This window comes from Halichoerus grypus, chromosome 7, assembly GCF_964656455.1.
Source record: "Halichoerus grypus chromosome 7, mHalGry1.hap1.1, whole genome shotgun sequence".
Taxonomy (NCBI): Eukaryota; Metazoa; Chordata; class Mammalia; order Carnivora; family Phocidae; genus Halichoerus; species Halichoerus grypus.
The window spans coordinates 129,948,499-129,963,825 of record NC_135718.1 but is presented as its reverse complement, the minus strand read 5'-3'; the positions used below and the strand labels follow the sequence as shown (position 1 = coordinate 129,963,825).

The following is a 15,327-nucleotide window of genomic DNA, read 5'->3' as shown; positions in this document are numbered from 1 at the left end:
TCTCTGTGCCTCTGTTCCCTCTCTTGTAGATGGGATTCCTAATACCCTACATAGGGTTGTTTGTGGATTAAATGACTCAATTGGGACGCACTTAGCATGGTGCTCTCGGTACCCACGCTGCCCGGCCGTGTGTTCCTCGCGTGACCTTTGCCTCTCTCCCCAAACAGAGGTGTGCAAACACCTGTGAAGCCTCTGAGACTTGGGAATTTGTCTCTAAGCGAGTACTGTCCTTGGAGAGACAACTCTTAGCTTCTCCCAGAGCAGTGGTTTTCAGTTTTTTTCTCCACACTACAGAAAGATGTTTACCTTGTAAACAAGGAAACATACACACCCATGCACGCACACACCCCTTTATATGTGTATATAAATATATGAAATTACACTTTTATATACAGCGCTTGTGCCAAGTGCTTTTCCAAATGTTTTATGTATATTAACTAACATTATCCTCACAATAGCCTTGTGAGGTGGGCACTGCCGCTGTACCCATTTTAAAGATGAAGAAACTGAAGCATAGAAAGCTCAAGTGGCTGAGTCAAGAGTCCAGCCCTCTGTGTGTTTATGTGTGTGTGTGTGTTATGGCTTTTAATACTTTCACAGAGTGCTGTGTGTTCTGATATTTTCTATTCTGTTCCATTAAAATTTTAAAATGCCAATCTTGATTTACTAAATTGTAATTCAGAGATTACAGTGTGCGGGCGCCTGGGTGGCTCAGTTGGTTGAACGCCCGACTCTTGGTTTCAGTTCAGGTCATGATCTCAGGGTCGTGAGATCAAGCCCGGCATCTGGGCTCCGCGCTGAGTGCGGAGTCTGCTTGAAATTCTCTCTCTCCTTCTGTCCCCTCCCTGACCTTGTTCATGTGTACTCTCTCTCTCTCAAAAAAAAAAAAAAATTTCCAGTGTGAAATTCACTATCCTTTGGAATGTACTCAGAAAGCAAGGAGGGTAGTGAGGGGGACACCCCTGAGGGGCTTGGAGTGGCTTCTTTTCAGAAATCGGTGGGGCTCTAGCTGGGAGCGCCGGGGCTCTGGGATGGTGGGAAGGTACCTCGTGGTTCTCAGATGGGGGACTCTGAAGAGAGTATGCTCAGACCCCGGGAGATGGCTGCAGCTGGGGTCAGGCGTTCCTTCCTGGGGCCCTAGCTGTGGGGATTTTGCTCAAACTCAAACCAGGGAAAGGCGCTCCAAGCTGGAGCCCCTGCTTGGAGCCCAGAGTGTGGGGCTCATTGCTGAGGCCTTGAAATACCTGGGGGTCTCTTAATGAGCCAATTGGTGTACTGTCGACATCTACTATATTTTGCCTTTAGGTTTGACTTTTGAAATATTTTTATATTTATCAAGTTATTTTACACTCATAAGGGCTGAATTAGGTAAACCGAGGTTCTGTTCTGTTGCACAAGGGAAGGAAGAGAGGCACAGGTACTCAGGGATTCGGCCAAGGTGCAGAGCAGACTAGAGCACAGTTCTCCTGGCTTCCAGTTCCGGCGATTTCAGCTGCAGATTACACGGTCGATGATGTGATTCCGTCCGTATAAACTGTGGAGATGCTTCAGGAAGTGGATACAAAGAGGCCTCTTCGCCTACCGACTTCATCATTTGGTTCCCCTGTCCTTCAGCTCTGGCTGCCCGCTGGGGAGGTTCGGTAGAGTCATTCCCACCCTGTCCTATCCGAGTGCGGGAGCCAGAGGGGTGAGGACTGCACTGTGGCTTCCACCTGTCCTGTCCCTGGTGTCCTTCTTACCTGAGTAAATCTGACATTTGTATTGACTTCCCCAGGGGGAGATGGATTTAAATTCCGGCCAGCCAGCCAAAGACCAGGAGGCTGGAAAAGGTGGAAACCAGGGGGAATCTTGTGACCTTTTGGAAGGGACCCCCGTCTCTCTGGAATGGGTCTGCTAAGGTGCTGTCCCTGGGGGGAAGGAGGAAGGACAAGGTCAGTTCAGGAGGCCCTGCGCGCTCAGAGGTGTGCTGACGGAGCCTTGCTTGCACAGGTTCCACACTGACATTGGGGACAAGGGACCTCTGGAGAGATCAGGTCCCCCTGGGCCAGCCCATTGAGACCATTTCTCCTGGGTCCCTATTCTGAGCAACCCACAGCTGTCCTTTGGACAGCTGTCTGCCCAAGCCTTGCTGGGGTGTCTCGTGGGGCCAGGCAGTGCTCTAACACCCCCGCTCACATCCTGCAGCAGGAAAGCCAGGCTCTCGCCCAACCAGTGCCTCTCCTCCGGCATCAGCCCCGGTGGTGCTTTTAATAGTCTACAAAAGTGAGGAAAACATGTTTCAGAGCCATAGTTGCTCCCGAAGGATCCTGCCTTCCTTCTGCTGGGAGTGAGCCTTCAGAGATCATTTTATCTGTTGCTCAGTGAGAAAATATGAACTGAGCAGGAGCCACACTGTGTGCGTGGTGGGACTCCGCAGCCTGGCCCCCAATACTCTTCCAGCTTCAGTTAGCGATGAGGGATAAAGGAGGCCATAAATAGAGAGCAGGTCCAATAGTGTCCACGGTAAACACACAATAGATGTGTGTCTATTCCCTTCCTATTGTTATTCTTACCTCCCAGCATGACCCCTGACCTAGCCCAGGGGCCCCAGCATTCTCCCACCTCTTCATAGTGCCTTTCTTTCTGGAATGCCCACCTTCCGTCTCTCCGAAGCTCGTGGTCCCCATGCTGCTGCCTCCCTGGACATCTCCTGACTCTTCATTCATACGGCCCTCATCACAGGTGGCTTTGAGGGGAGGATGGTTTTGTGAGTTTGGTCTGTGTCCAGTCACTGCATTGGGGGTTCTTTGAGCCCAGGGACCCCATCTTATCTCAGACCCTGGCACTATGGATGCTTAAGACATGTCTAGGAAGGGGCACCTGGGTGGCTCAGTCGGTTAAGCGGCTGCCTTCGGCTCAGGTCATGATCCCGGGGTCCTGGGATGGAGCCCCACGTCGGGCTCCCTGCTCGGTGGAGAGTCGGCTTCTCCTCTCCCTCTGCCTGCCTCTCTGCCTACTTGTGCTATCTCTCTGTCAAATAAATAAATAAAATCTTAAAAAAAAAAAAAGACATGTCTAGGGAATGCATGACCAAGATACACACCTATATCTTCATAGGGGGGGCACTTTCTGTGGGCTGGGGTGTTTAACAGGGGCTTCCCCGAAGAGGTGGCCTTTGAGCTCAGCCTTATATCCATGTCCACCTGCTTCTCCCAGGAGATTTACATTCAACAGGTGTCTAAGATGGAATTGGGGAATGGGTTTTGTAGGGGAGTTCCTCGGGTTATCAGATAATCAATTTGGCTAAGCTTAACCTTAAAGGTTGGCTCTCTGTGGTGGCTGGAGAGGAGTGGGGCCTCCTGGTGAGAGCGAGGGGGTGGCCCGGCTGCACACAGAGATGACCAAAGCCTTCGGGGGAAATATCGAGAAGCTGTGGCCTGATTAGAAAATTGACCCACAGGGCAGTGGAATATGCCGTCTAAAAGATGAACAGGCATGCGCTCTAGTGGGTGTTGGGTGCCAAGGAGTTAGTCCTTCCTGCGGCCAGGAGGGGAGGGGACAGCCACTGGGAATTTCTGAGCGAGAGCGTAACAGGATGGAAACAGGCAGTAAGCCCTACGCTACCGAGGGAAATTGGCTGTATTTCTAACACACAAGGCAGAGTCCTAAACTTTCTCTTATCATTTGTTCCAAGTGCTTCTTGGTGTCTAACCTAAATCTTTCCTGCTGTCATCAATGCCCAAGTTGTCTCACTGGAGTTGGAAAACAGCTGGGCAGGGCCCAGCGACTGGAAAGAAATGTTATTCTCCCATTTCTGCCAGAGAGAACCTACCTATCTTGACGGAATGAGAATGTGCCCAGGGTTGTGGGCCAAGCCAGCAGAGCCCTGGGGCACGGCAGCTCCCTGAGGCCTGCATTGATACGAGGGTGTGGGTTGGGGGGTAATTGGAGCTCCCAGGGGACTAGGAGCCCTGGATTTGTCCTGAGGTGCTGTTCCCCCCCCAACACTGGCATACACACCGTCCCTTTGAAAAGCTCCTGGGCAACAGTACAGGCGCGCCTAGCCTCCTCTGCCCCATTGCGAGGCTCAAAGAGATGAGGCTGACAAAGGTCTCTGCGCTGGGCGACAAGGCGACAAGGCCTCGGAGAAGAAAGACAAGATATGATTCAGGGAGGGGCACAGGAGAAGAGGTTAGGGGGCCCTCATTGTTTGTCGCTCCAGCTTGTTGGGGTGCCGGTCTGACACCTGAGAGGGGGATCAGCCAGGATCAAGGGAGGCAGCAGGTGTCCTTCGCTTCCAGCCCCCTGCTTTGACCATCCCCAGGCTAGGGGGAGCGGGCACGAGTTCGAGTCCGTCTTGTCCTCCCAGGATCCTCCTCTGCTGTTGCGCTTGTCCCATTTCCTGCACCTGCCATCCACAGCAGTCTCCGAGGGAATCCTAGAGACTCCAGTCTCTAAAGAAGAAAGCTCTTCTTGAGCACAGAATTCCAACCCCCCCCCGGGCTCCCAGGGCAAGTGGAACATTCCATTTAAAGGGTGAAACAGGAACAGGTGAGCAGACAGTGCAGAAAAGGGAGAGGACTCAGAGACACAGGGGGGAGGAGTGCTGAGCCACCCACGCTGCCCACCTCCACCCCTGCCACCTTCCTACCAACCTGCTCGAGGGCTCCTTGCTTCCTGTGCCCTGACCCCAAAATGCCAGCCCAGCAGCATATAGCTCTGCGACACCTAAAAAAGCCAGGTAGGCAGACATCCTCTCAGAACACCCTGTCCCTCCCTCTCAGAACACCCTGTCCCTTCACTTTCCCAACTACCTGGGGCTACTGTGTCCCACAATTCTGGGGGCACCATTCCCACGTGAACGGCCCCCCTCCCCGGGGGTATGCCGAGTCTGGGAAGTCGGTGCCGGCAGATAAGTAGGAGGGCAGAATCAGACAGTTTTCTATGTTCCAGGCAAACAATAGGGACCTTTCCAGGAAGCTCGGGGGAGGGAGTTGACTGTAAGAGGATCCCTGGGTGGATGCTCTGTGGGGTGGCTTGAACAGGTTTCTGCATTTGCTGCTGATTGCTTAATTAGGCACCTACATAGGACTCTCTGCTAATGACCACGTCTCCCGGGGAGATGGCAGATAAAAGGGTGGGTAGCTTGAGAGTGCCAGGTGCAGGTCTCAAGGACAGCTACCTGAGAATGGGGGCAGGAGAGGTAGAGCATCATGGGATTTCCTTGGGCCAGTCCAGACTAAAGACTAATCAAGAAGAGTGGGTGTCTTCTCTGCCACGATGGAGAAAAGAAGCAGTGGGCTCGGGGCCTGTTTCTGTCTCCAACATTCACATCCTGTGTGAGCTTTCAACTCCTGGCTGTGGTTTGCCCTCTTGAGAAACGGGGAGGGTCATCTCCTGTGTCTAGGTAGTCTCCGGGGCCAGATGAGCCCAGGCATGTGCGCATCTCCGGAGGTAGGCGCTTGGAGGTGGAGAGTAACCAGGTGTGTTTCCAGGCACCTGCAGGGTAGGTTGGAAAGAGAGCCAGGTAGGGTGGAGGAGGGCATCATAGCACTGTGAACCCCAGCCGGACAATCAGGAGCCACTCGGGGATTTGAAGCGGAGCTTCGCTAATGGGCTAAGAGCCTGGCTGCAAACATTTCAGAGCTGCTTGGAGGGTGTGGGAGGCGCAAAGCATGCCGGCAGTTCTCTGCTGAGGCCTGGAGGAGTGACTGGATCCAAGTGTTTGTGGTTCCTCGGTGCCTAGCCCCAGCGCTCCACAGCCCACCTTCCCAGAACCGGGGTTGTCGGGCTGGGGGTCGTCGTAGTGGCTCCTGGCCCGCTATTGGGCGAGCCAGACAAATATTTGCCAAAAGCAGGTTGCATAGGGACGGTGCCAGGACCCAGGTCAATGTTGTGTTTGTGCTGCCCCAACAATGCCCTGCTTCGTGGGCTCCTGAACGTCACAGCCCTGTCGGGAGGCCTGGAACCGGGCCCCTGTGAGGCCTGGCTGATGGAAAGCACAGGGTTGTGCACCATGGGGGAGCTAGGGAGATGCCACTCTGCCCTTGGGGTGTCTGGGGGGTGCGGGCATCCTGGCGTTGGCCTGAGTTTGGCCTCATTCCTGCCATCCCGGGAAGGCCTGAATGCCTCATGAGGACGGATCTAGAAGGGGCTGCAGGACTGTTATATGTGGTGATCTCCCCTGTGCTTTTGATGGAAATATTCATTTCTGCCCATTGCAGGGGCAGGGTGAGGTTGACAAAGATGATCAAATGTCATGGAAACTTTGGACCTTAGGGAAAACACTGTGACTTTTAAAGCTGGGCAGGCCTAGGTTTGAAGCCCGGCTTTAGAACATCCTAGCTGTGCGACTTTGGGCAAGCTAGCTAGCTGCTCTCCTCATGGGTTCCCAGGAGCATAAAATGGGATGATAGGGCCCTCATTGCCATGGGTGATTGTGAAGTTTCCTCCTGTAAGGAAATAAAACCATTCCTTTTACTGCATAATCTGAATGCTTTCATGTTGAAAAGCAGGAAAAGGGACTCTATTCAGTTTCATTCAATAAACATTTTTGGGCAAAGGTATTTCCAGTTTCAGAGAGTCAATGATTTTGTGTCTTTAAAAACCCTTTGAACATCTTGGAAGGAAGAAGTATTTGAAAATGCTATTATATCTGGCAGTTATCATTAGTTTTTTGTTACCCACTCAGAAAGTCTTTATCTGTTTAGTTCCAGAAGTGGAAACAATGGATGGAAGCAGAAAGTGTGCTTAACCACACTCCTCAACAGTGGAACAGGCTTACCTGCAAAGTAGTGAGCATCTCATCCCTGTGCGAGTTCGGGTGGCAGGTTCATCTTTCCTAGGTGCTAGAGAGAGCTTTTCCTGCATTGGATGGAAGGGCAGATTGCTTAGTGCTGAGGTCCCCCTGAAATATGGGAGCCTCCGATTCTGAAATCACCTGAATTCCCCAGCTGAGGATCGGGGGTTTCCCTACCATACTAGGTGAATGCATGAGAGATTGGGATTAGGAGAAAATCCCCCCACGGGGCTTCCTGACTTCCTTCTCCAGAGCAGAGCCCCTTTTATTTGGACCAGATTGACTCTAATGGCTCTCCTCACCCCTCCTTGTTCTTTACTACGATCGAAGGCTTTGCGCCTGTGTGGACTCTTGCCTGCGACGTGTCTCAGAACCAACTTCTGTTCTGGATGCATCTTTCCCCTGTGTTCCACACTGTCTCTAGCAGGATGGGGGATTAACAATCAAGCGCCTATTTATGGCATTCCGTCAGGTGCAAGGCCCTGATGTAAGAGCGGAGAGGGAAGGCAAGGAATGACTAGTCAGTCCCAGTCCTTCAAAGGCTTTAGTCTCTCTTGGAAACGAGCTTGACCCAAGTAGAAAGTCAGCTGAGGGAAGAAGGCTGTAGGACAGGACAGTGGAGTGGTAGAGGGCAATAATAGGCGTGCTTGGGAGAGGAATAGATAGCTAGTTGTGGGCTGAGGCACTGGGGTGAACTGGGCCAGTGGATTTTGGGCACCGATTACTGTCGGGTAACAGACTTGGGTGGGAGAAAGACAAAGTCGACCTGGGGGTTACGAGCCTGGTACAGTTAACGTTGATATTGATAGAAGTAAGAGAACTTGGATGGCGAGCCCATTAATAATTGACCGCGTCTGACCTGTGTAGGTTGCAGTATTCAAATGGCACAGAATAGTTTCCAGCGAAAAGTTTCCCTCCTGCTCCGTCGCGGATCTGCTCCCAGCTCCCTCCTCGGAGGTGACCACTGTTACCAGGGTCTGGTGCATCCCTCCTGAGATGCTCTAAGCCAGTCTCAGCCAAGACCCACGGGCCAAATCCATCGCACCACCTCATTTGTTATGAACCATGAGCCAAAAGTGGGGCTTATATTTTAAATGGTTGAAAAAAAAAATAGGATTTTTGATTCATTAAAATGATATGAAGTTCAAGTTGTAATATCCACAAGTAGAGTCTTGTTTACCGCCACGCTCATTTGTTTGTTAATTCATTTATGCTCATTTGTTTATGCGAATTGACTCATGCTCATTTGTTTATGCTGGTTTGTCTACATATTGTCCGCGGCTGCTTTTGCACAATAAAGGCAGAATTGAGTATTTGCAGCAGAGACTCCATGGCCCATGAAATATTTACTGGCCCTGAAATATATGGCCCTGAAAATATTTACTCTCTAACCCTTTACATAAAAAATTTACCGGGCGCCTGGGTGGCTCAGTTGGTTAAGCGACTGCCTTCGGCTCGGGTCATGGTCCTGGAGTCCCGGGATCGAGTCCCACATCAGGCTCCCTGCTCGGCGGGGAGTCTGCTTCTCCCTCTGACCCTCCTCCCTCTCATGCTCTCTGTCTCTCGTTCTCTCTCTCTCAAATAAATAAATAAAATCTTTAAAAAAAAAAAAAAAATTTACTGACCCCGGCTCTGTAGAAACATACAGGTAGTTACAGATTATTTCTTAACCCAGATGGTAGCATACCAAGTTAATTGCTCTGCCCCTCGCTCTCCTCATTTCCTGTGTCTTGGAGACTTTTCCACATCAATACTATCATATGGTTAGTCAGGGCATGGTGAATCTTGATTTTAGACATGCTGACTTTAAGGCAAAGACTAGTTACCCTTGAGGAAGATGCTCAGTAGGTGGTTGGGCTCCAGGGGACTGAGGCTTGGAGCCTGGAGGTGGAGATGTGAGAAACACCTGCGGGGAGATCTTCAGTGCCAATCTGTGACCTCAGCCTCTAGACCAAAGATCTCCCTTTATAGAAGCGAAGTGTTGCATTCTGAGCACTGCACCAAGTCAGCTATGGATGTTAATAGTCAGATTAACATAAACACCATGCATGAGAAACAGTAAACCAAGACCTGAAGGATTAGTAAATACTACAGGCAATTTAGAGTTACCTTCTTGAGTGAGAAACAGACTGGTAACGGGTGGTGTGCAATAGTGACCCGAGCAGGAGGGCAGTGGATCTTTCTGAGGGCCTCCTGCCTCTCCACCGCTTCATGCCTGTCACCTTATTTGAATTGTTACTCTCTCGGGTGGTATATTTTGCCTCATTTTCCAACTGAGGAAATTGAGGCCCAGCAACGGTAAATGATTTTTCTCACAATCAGTGCTTCAGGTGAATATCTAGTTGTATTAAAATGTGATTCCATCTGACTTTTTTTTTTTCCATCTGACTTTTAAAGACTTCTCTTTTGGTTCTACCACCCAAGATGCCAAATCAGGCCGGGAGTCACTCCCCAGGTTTGACAAGCCGTTTCCTCTTTCTGGCCTCAGCTCCCTCATCTGCAAAATGGGGTCACTGTCCCCATGCTTTCCCTTCTCACTCTCATGTGGCCTAATCCTATTGTGGGTGAACCGTAAGGAAAAAGGGTGGTTCCATAAGCGCCAGATGCGGAAAACCGGAAGAGGAGTAGAGAGGAAGGTGAGTTTAGCAATTAGTCTATGCCGGACCAGTTATCTGGAATCTGATCCTTAGGAAAATATTATTCCTTGGTGTGGAGGAGGAGTCTAGAAATCTCTGCTCCTAAACTGAGAACTTGCCCATCGCTCTTCTGCCTTGACCCTGAGGGCCACTTGAGCACCCGGTCTTGCGCTGCTGGAGGGGTTAGGGTTGGGGCTGGGAGAGATGTGGACAGCGCCTGACAGGTCCCTTCCTGTGTCTGCCAGGCTCTGCTTGGCTCCGCTCGGGGTTTCTAGAGGAGCTGCAGCTAGAGGGCTGTCTGATGTTACCAAGTTGCAGGCAGGGTGGGGAGGGAGGAGAAGGGAACGAGGGCGGGTGAGCCATCAGACCCCAGGAGCCGGGGGTGTGAGTGTGTTTATATAGGACTCAGCCAACCTGCAGTTTCAGATTTCAGACCCCCACTTTATCAGGAGACTTTCCCCTGGTTTTCAGGCAATGCTGTAGCTGGGAGAGAGCTAACACCAGAGCCTTCCTGGAAGGCTAGGGAAATTCTGGATTCTCTGGCTCTTTCCCTGTCTCCTTCCTTCTCATGGGAGCTGCATCGGCCACCCCTGGCAATTTTCTCCGATCTGGAGTGTTGTTTCCTTCCTTCCCAGTCAGCTGTCTGTGTCTTCCAGTTGGTTCCTGACTTCCAGCATGGAAGGTAAAATCTGGGGTCCGGGGGACCTAGGCTAGGAAGAACTGGGGCTACCCAGACTTCCCGTGGAGAGGACGGCGGTGGGGGGAAAAGGGCGCACATGTTGGGCAAAGAGGAGTGGTTCACAATGAGTGAGAGAGAGTGAGAGAGAGGAGGGAGGGAGACAGGAGGGAGGGAGAGAGTGAGAGAAAGAATGTGGGGGGGGGCATGTGTACTGGGGGCACTTCTATTATATTTGGAAAACAGATTTTCTTCTCCTTCTTCTTTCATTTAATTCCTTTCTCTACTAACAAATAAGAATGTCCCATGCATGTCCATCAAAAAGTTAGGAAAACCCTTCTGACTTCTAGAATGTGACTATTTCCTTACTTGGAGGTAGGGGGCTACGGAGCGAGCTTAGGAACATGGGTCTGTCCTGGAGATAGGCATCTAGAGGACTAATGCCCCCAGAGCCAGCCTTGGTTTTTGCAGGCACTTGGAAACCCTCCCAAAAAAGCTAACTGTAAGTGCTGTAGCTGTCTGTGTGGTGGGAGGGTGTAACCAGCATGTGGAATTAGCTTGAACCAGCCTAAAGAGATCAAAGCTGTGAGAGACAAGTGCCAGGAGCCTTTTCTTCTCGGTGTCTCAGAATTGGGCAGGATGCAGGCCAATGCCTGGGACAAGGGGTGGGTGGGTGAGAGGGCATGGAGGACTTGGCATTCCTCCCGAAAGCGGAAATTTGGGTGGGGAGGTGATTGGTGGGTGGTGGGAAAGGCTGGCTGCATGTGGGTCTGCCTTCCCAGGATTTGCATGGTGTTTCTCAGCGGCCAGGAGCAGAGACCAGAGCCTTACCTCCTACGGGGGCTGGTGGGTGGGCAGCCTGCCCTGGCCGCTGAGACCTGTTGGCATAGTCATGCCCATGGGCAGCACACCCTGTGTGGAAGGGTCCAGCAGAGATGGTGGGTGGGCTAGGCCCATGGGACTCGGCAGGAGCCTGGAGGTGGCTTTTGAAAAGCAGGTTTAGGGTGATGAGATAAGCGTTGGAAATGGACTGCGGCAGAGTGAGCTAGAGGCAGAACACGGTGGATGGGAAGGAATAAAGCGAGAGGGCCAGGGAGTCCTAAGCTCTTGTACCTTCCAAAGCTGCAGCCAGCCAAGGGACCTCAACTCTCAATATAGATGTAACCTCAAGTAGGAGAGAGAACCGGGGTTTATCTACTGACTTCTGAATACAATGAGATAGATGGATGAGAGGCGATGTGGGCAGGACAAAGGGAAGTAAAGACACATTCTCAGAAAGGAAATTGTATAGTGCGGTTGAATCTGGGATGCAATCACACAGCTATTTATTAGGCAATATAATTAATGGGTTGTACGTTATGGTTATATTTGAAACTGTGGGCATTTAAAAATTATTTTTTATTTACATCACCATCTACTTCCAAAGAGAATTCCAGTGTCTTTGTATATATGACAGATGGTGTGATGCATACATAATTTTGGCCAAAGGATAACAATAACCCTTCCTTTTATTCAATTGTGCAGAGCTTCCCAGCGCGGAGCGCACTTTCACAGACACTCTCCCATTCTGGCTCTAAGTTTAGCAGATGTTTACCAATCGCTTTCCTCTCCTGGGTATTGTGTTAAGATATTGAGGTCCAGATATGGATAAGACCTGGTTCTGGGGGCACCTGGGTGGCTCGGTCGATTAAGCGTCCAACTTTGGTTTCTGCTCAGATCATGATCCATAGGTTGTGAGAATGAGCCCCGCGTCAGGCTCTGCACTCAGCGGGAGTTTGCTTGAAGATTCTCTCTCTCCCTCTCCCCCTCCCCCACCCCACTTGTGCATGCATGCACACACAGTCTCTCTAAAAAAAAAGAAAAAAAAAAAAAAAGAAGACCTGGTTCTGTCCTCAAGGGTCTCACAGTCTAACTGCAGTCCCCTAAGGGAGACAGAGAGAATATCATTCCTACCATGTAGATGAGGAAACCAGAACCAAGAGGTGCCATAGGACATATGGTTAGTCAGCAGGTGGTCAAGGATGAGGATCAAGATCCAGCTCCTCATCCAGGGCCTTTTTTGTATTTTTTCCTCCATACCACAGTGCTGCATCCACCTCTCTGTCCTCTTCCTCCCCCATGCCTTCCTCGTCAGAACCATGAGCAAGAAGCGAATCTCTGTGGTAGGCAGAGTGGAGCAGCTGCTCCCTGGAAGAAAGTCCGTCCTCACTGGGCTCTGAACTGTATGTGTGAAACGGCATCAGTGGGTCTCTGTCTGTGTCACGCCTGGTTTGCTGCCCTTGATCACTCACCAGAGGCTGCCTTTATCTCTCAGGTCATTCTTGACTCGGTGGGGCAGATTGGCTTCTTTCCTCTTCTCCCCAGCTTATCTCGACAGGCGAGGGGACTGAACAGTCCAGGGGGCTCCCTGAAACTTGGGAGGCTCCACATGGAGGTTGATGCTCCCTGAACACTGAATTTATGAACACAGCAACCAACATCTGTTCAGGTCTTTGTAGCTGAAAGAGTGCGTTCCCATACGCAAGGCATAGCGGGTGTGTTCATTTCTCCCGTCTCTCTCCCACATTTGTCCAGCTCAGGTCTCCTGGGAAGGTCCAAATCTCTAAAGCTTAGGGTCTTTCTCCTAATTTCCAGGCTTAAGCTAAAAGGGGCATAGAGAGGTCACCTGGCCCACTGATTATCAATTTTGGGTCAGTGACAAGAGTTTCACCAGTCTGAGGTGAAATGAGAGAAATAGGGTAAACATACTGATCTTTTATTTTTCCCCAGAAAACAAAATATATTCAGTTCCAAGGTTTCCTTTCAGGGGCAGAAGATGTGCTCCAATATTTATTCTGGGTTATGGCTTTTTTATTCTTTTCATGAGCTGGTGGTGAGAGTGGATGGTAGTTGGGCTCTTAAAATGTCCTTATTTGGCAAAATAAAAAATTGGCAGCCTTATAGTGGTTCCTTAAATTTCATTTTTTGAAATTTAACTGGTGCACGGAATCCAAAAATCTTGCCTCCAGGCAGGACCTTCTCCAAACAGTTGAGAATTTCCCTGATAACAGCTCTTTTGGGCAGATACCTGAAAACCTGGATTCGGGCCTTGTCACCACTGTTGTTTCCCTGTGGGTCCTTGGGTCATGATAAACTCATAATGAGTCTTGGTTTTCTCATTTTTAAAAGCTGTGGGGGGTTCTTACCTCCCAGAAAAGGCTACTCTCTGGCAAAGGAATATGCTCTTACTTCTTCCTCCTCTTTATCAGAGAGTCAGAGACTCCCTTCTCTCAGGGGCTCCAAGATCAGGCTTTGCCAATTCTTAATTCCTGTAGTATCTTTTGGAAACAATGGAAATCATTTTCTATCCTTGGAAGAGAGAGGGAATTTGTGGATTGGATTATGGGAGCAGCATGAGGTATATTTTATATCTGGTGTCCAGTGTTAGTCATTTGGAAATACCCCTTTAGATGGTCAAGAGTTAAGGGCACTTAAAAATCTTGCCATCAGTTTTTGAAATGGTGGATCTTCTTGAACTCCCAAGAATATCAACTGTAACTTTCCTAAATCTGCAGTGCAGGCTCCTGGAGCCATGAGAACGTCTGAGTCTTCCACCTTCTGAGGAGTCAGGCCTAGAATAGCAACAAATATGTGGGAATCCCCAGGCAGCCCCAGCTGCCAGACTGAGTCACGTGGTTGGGTGTGCGCAAGTGTGCAGACCTCTAGGGGAGAATGCGTTAAAGGGAAAATCAGTTTGGAATCACCCTAGACATTGAAGTAGATGCTCTTTTTGAGATTTCTCCTAGGACCCTTTTTCTGAAAGCAGATGCCAAGGAAAGAATTTTCTGATTTTTCCCCATTTTCATGTTCTGAAACAAGAGCCCTCCGAGCCTAGGAAAGCAACTGAGGTTTGAGTCAGGTTGTTAAATTTGGGGGAGTGAGTAGCACAGCCTCACCTCAAGCTTGCTTGGGGCAGAGGGAGAAGTAGAACAAGCTGGTGAGAAACATGGGAGCCTCAGGTTCTGACTTGGAAGACCAAGCCCAGGTGCATGAAAGTCTCCTCTCCAAAAGGTTGCTGGGTAGTGATGGGTCAGTAGAACAGCACAGCCCTCAAGAACAGTGCTAGAGAAAAACACACAGCTGTGACTGATGACAGACACCACAGACCTATTCAAAGCAGCCAGAGGGAGGGAGACAAAGTGAAAAAGGATCGAAGACGTGCAAATTAAAGATCTCTGCCACCTGAGGAATTTCTGCAGGTTAGAGTCCTCCATAGTCCATGTGATGGCTCTACCTGGGTGTGGGGCAGGCCAATGATGGTGACATGGCAATTTTTCTCTTAGCATATCTCTGGTCACCATCAATGGTGGCTTTCCTCAGGGAGGCTTTAATGAGGATTTTGTCTTAAACTTTGGATAAGTTTGGGACACAGAGTCAGGGCGTACAGCCAAGTTCCTGGAGATTAAGATCTCTTCTGATGTTCAAGCCAAAAGGGCAGAAGGTGTTAACCACTCAGCATGGCTTTTTCTGGCTATAAAGGTCAACAAGTACATGACTGGGACCTTCAAGATGTCCCCATCCTTATCATGGTGAAGACTATGGAAAGCAAGCTCTGGACTCCAAGGCCACCTTTGTCTTCAACTGACTGCCTGATCTTGGGCAACTCAGTCCCTCTCTGGGCCTCCTGATTCCTCATCTGTAAAATGAGGGGGGTGAATTTGATTGCCACCATCCTACTTAACACACCTCAGGTCTCCATTTGATTGACAGCAGGGCCTTTCCCAGAACTTCAGGTAGACTTACTGCTCCACGAGGTAGAGTGCAGGTCTGTGTCCTGCAGCTGCATGTCTGTTGGCTCGAGGTGGCAGGATGAGACAGGTATTCTGGAGACAGCAGATCCAGGGTCAGAATTAGAAGCCCACCTGGATTACTGTGCCTCGGAATGGGTCAAGTCCTTCATAATCACCAGTAAATCCCTAAAATGTACAGCTAGAGCCAAGAGATCTGAGAGGAGCAACTGCCCGATACTGCTCACAGTTATTGGCCAGGGCTAGTCTCCCATTTTAAAAGCCTCCTGGGGCCATGAAACAGCATCAGGAGAAACACGCCAAACCTGTTCCACTGTGTGCTGGATGTGTTTGTTTCTCACCCTAGAGTGGCCCATCTTCATCATCTTTCTCACACTCAGTGTCTCTTCCTTCCTTCGGCCCAACTCTCCACAAACTTTGGACCCCTCCACCCCTTAGTGTTCCCTGAGG

At 50.2% G+C, this 15,327-nt stretch overlaps 1 protein-coding gene across 16 annotated transcripts in view; it reads left to right on the top strand.

Annotated features, from left to right (window-relative positions):
• PLEKHA6 (pleckstrin homology domain containing A6) overlaps positions 1 to 15,327 on the top strand; it is a 139,511-nt gene that overhangs the window by 54,566 nt on the left and 69,618 nt on the right. The window contains exon 1 of one of the 16 annotated variants that reach the window (XM_036075883.2): positions 9,887 to 10,096. The exons of the other annotated variants lie outside the window; for them this stretch is intronic. The gene's annotated coding sequence lies outside the window, so the exon portion shown is untranslated. Of the gene's footprint in view, positions 1 to 9,886; positions 10,097 to 15,327 lie in introns of those variants that run through there. 16 annotated transcript variants of the gene reach the window in all.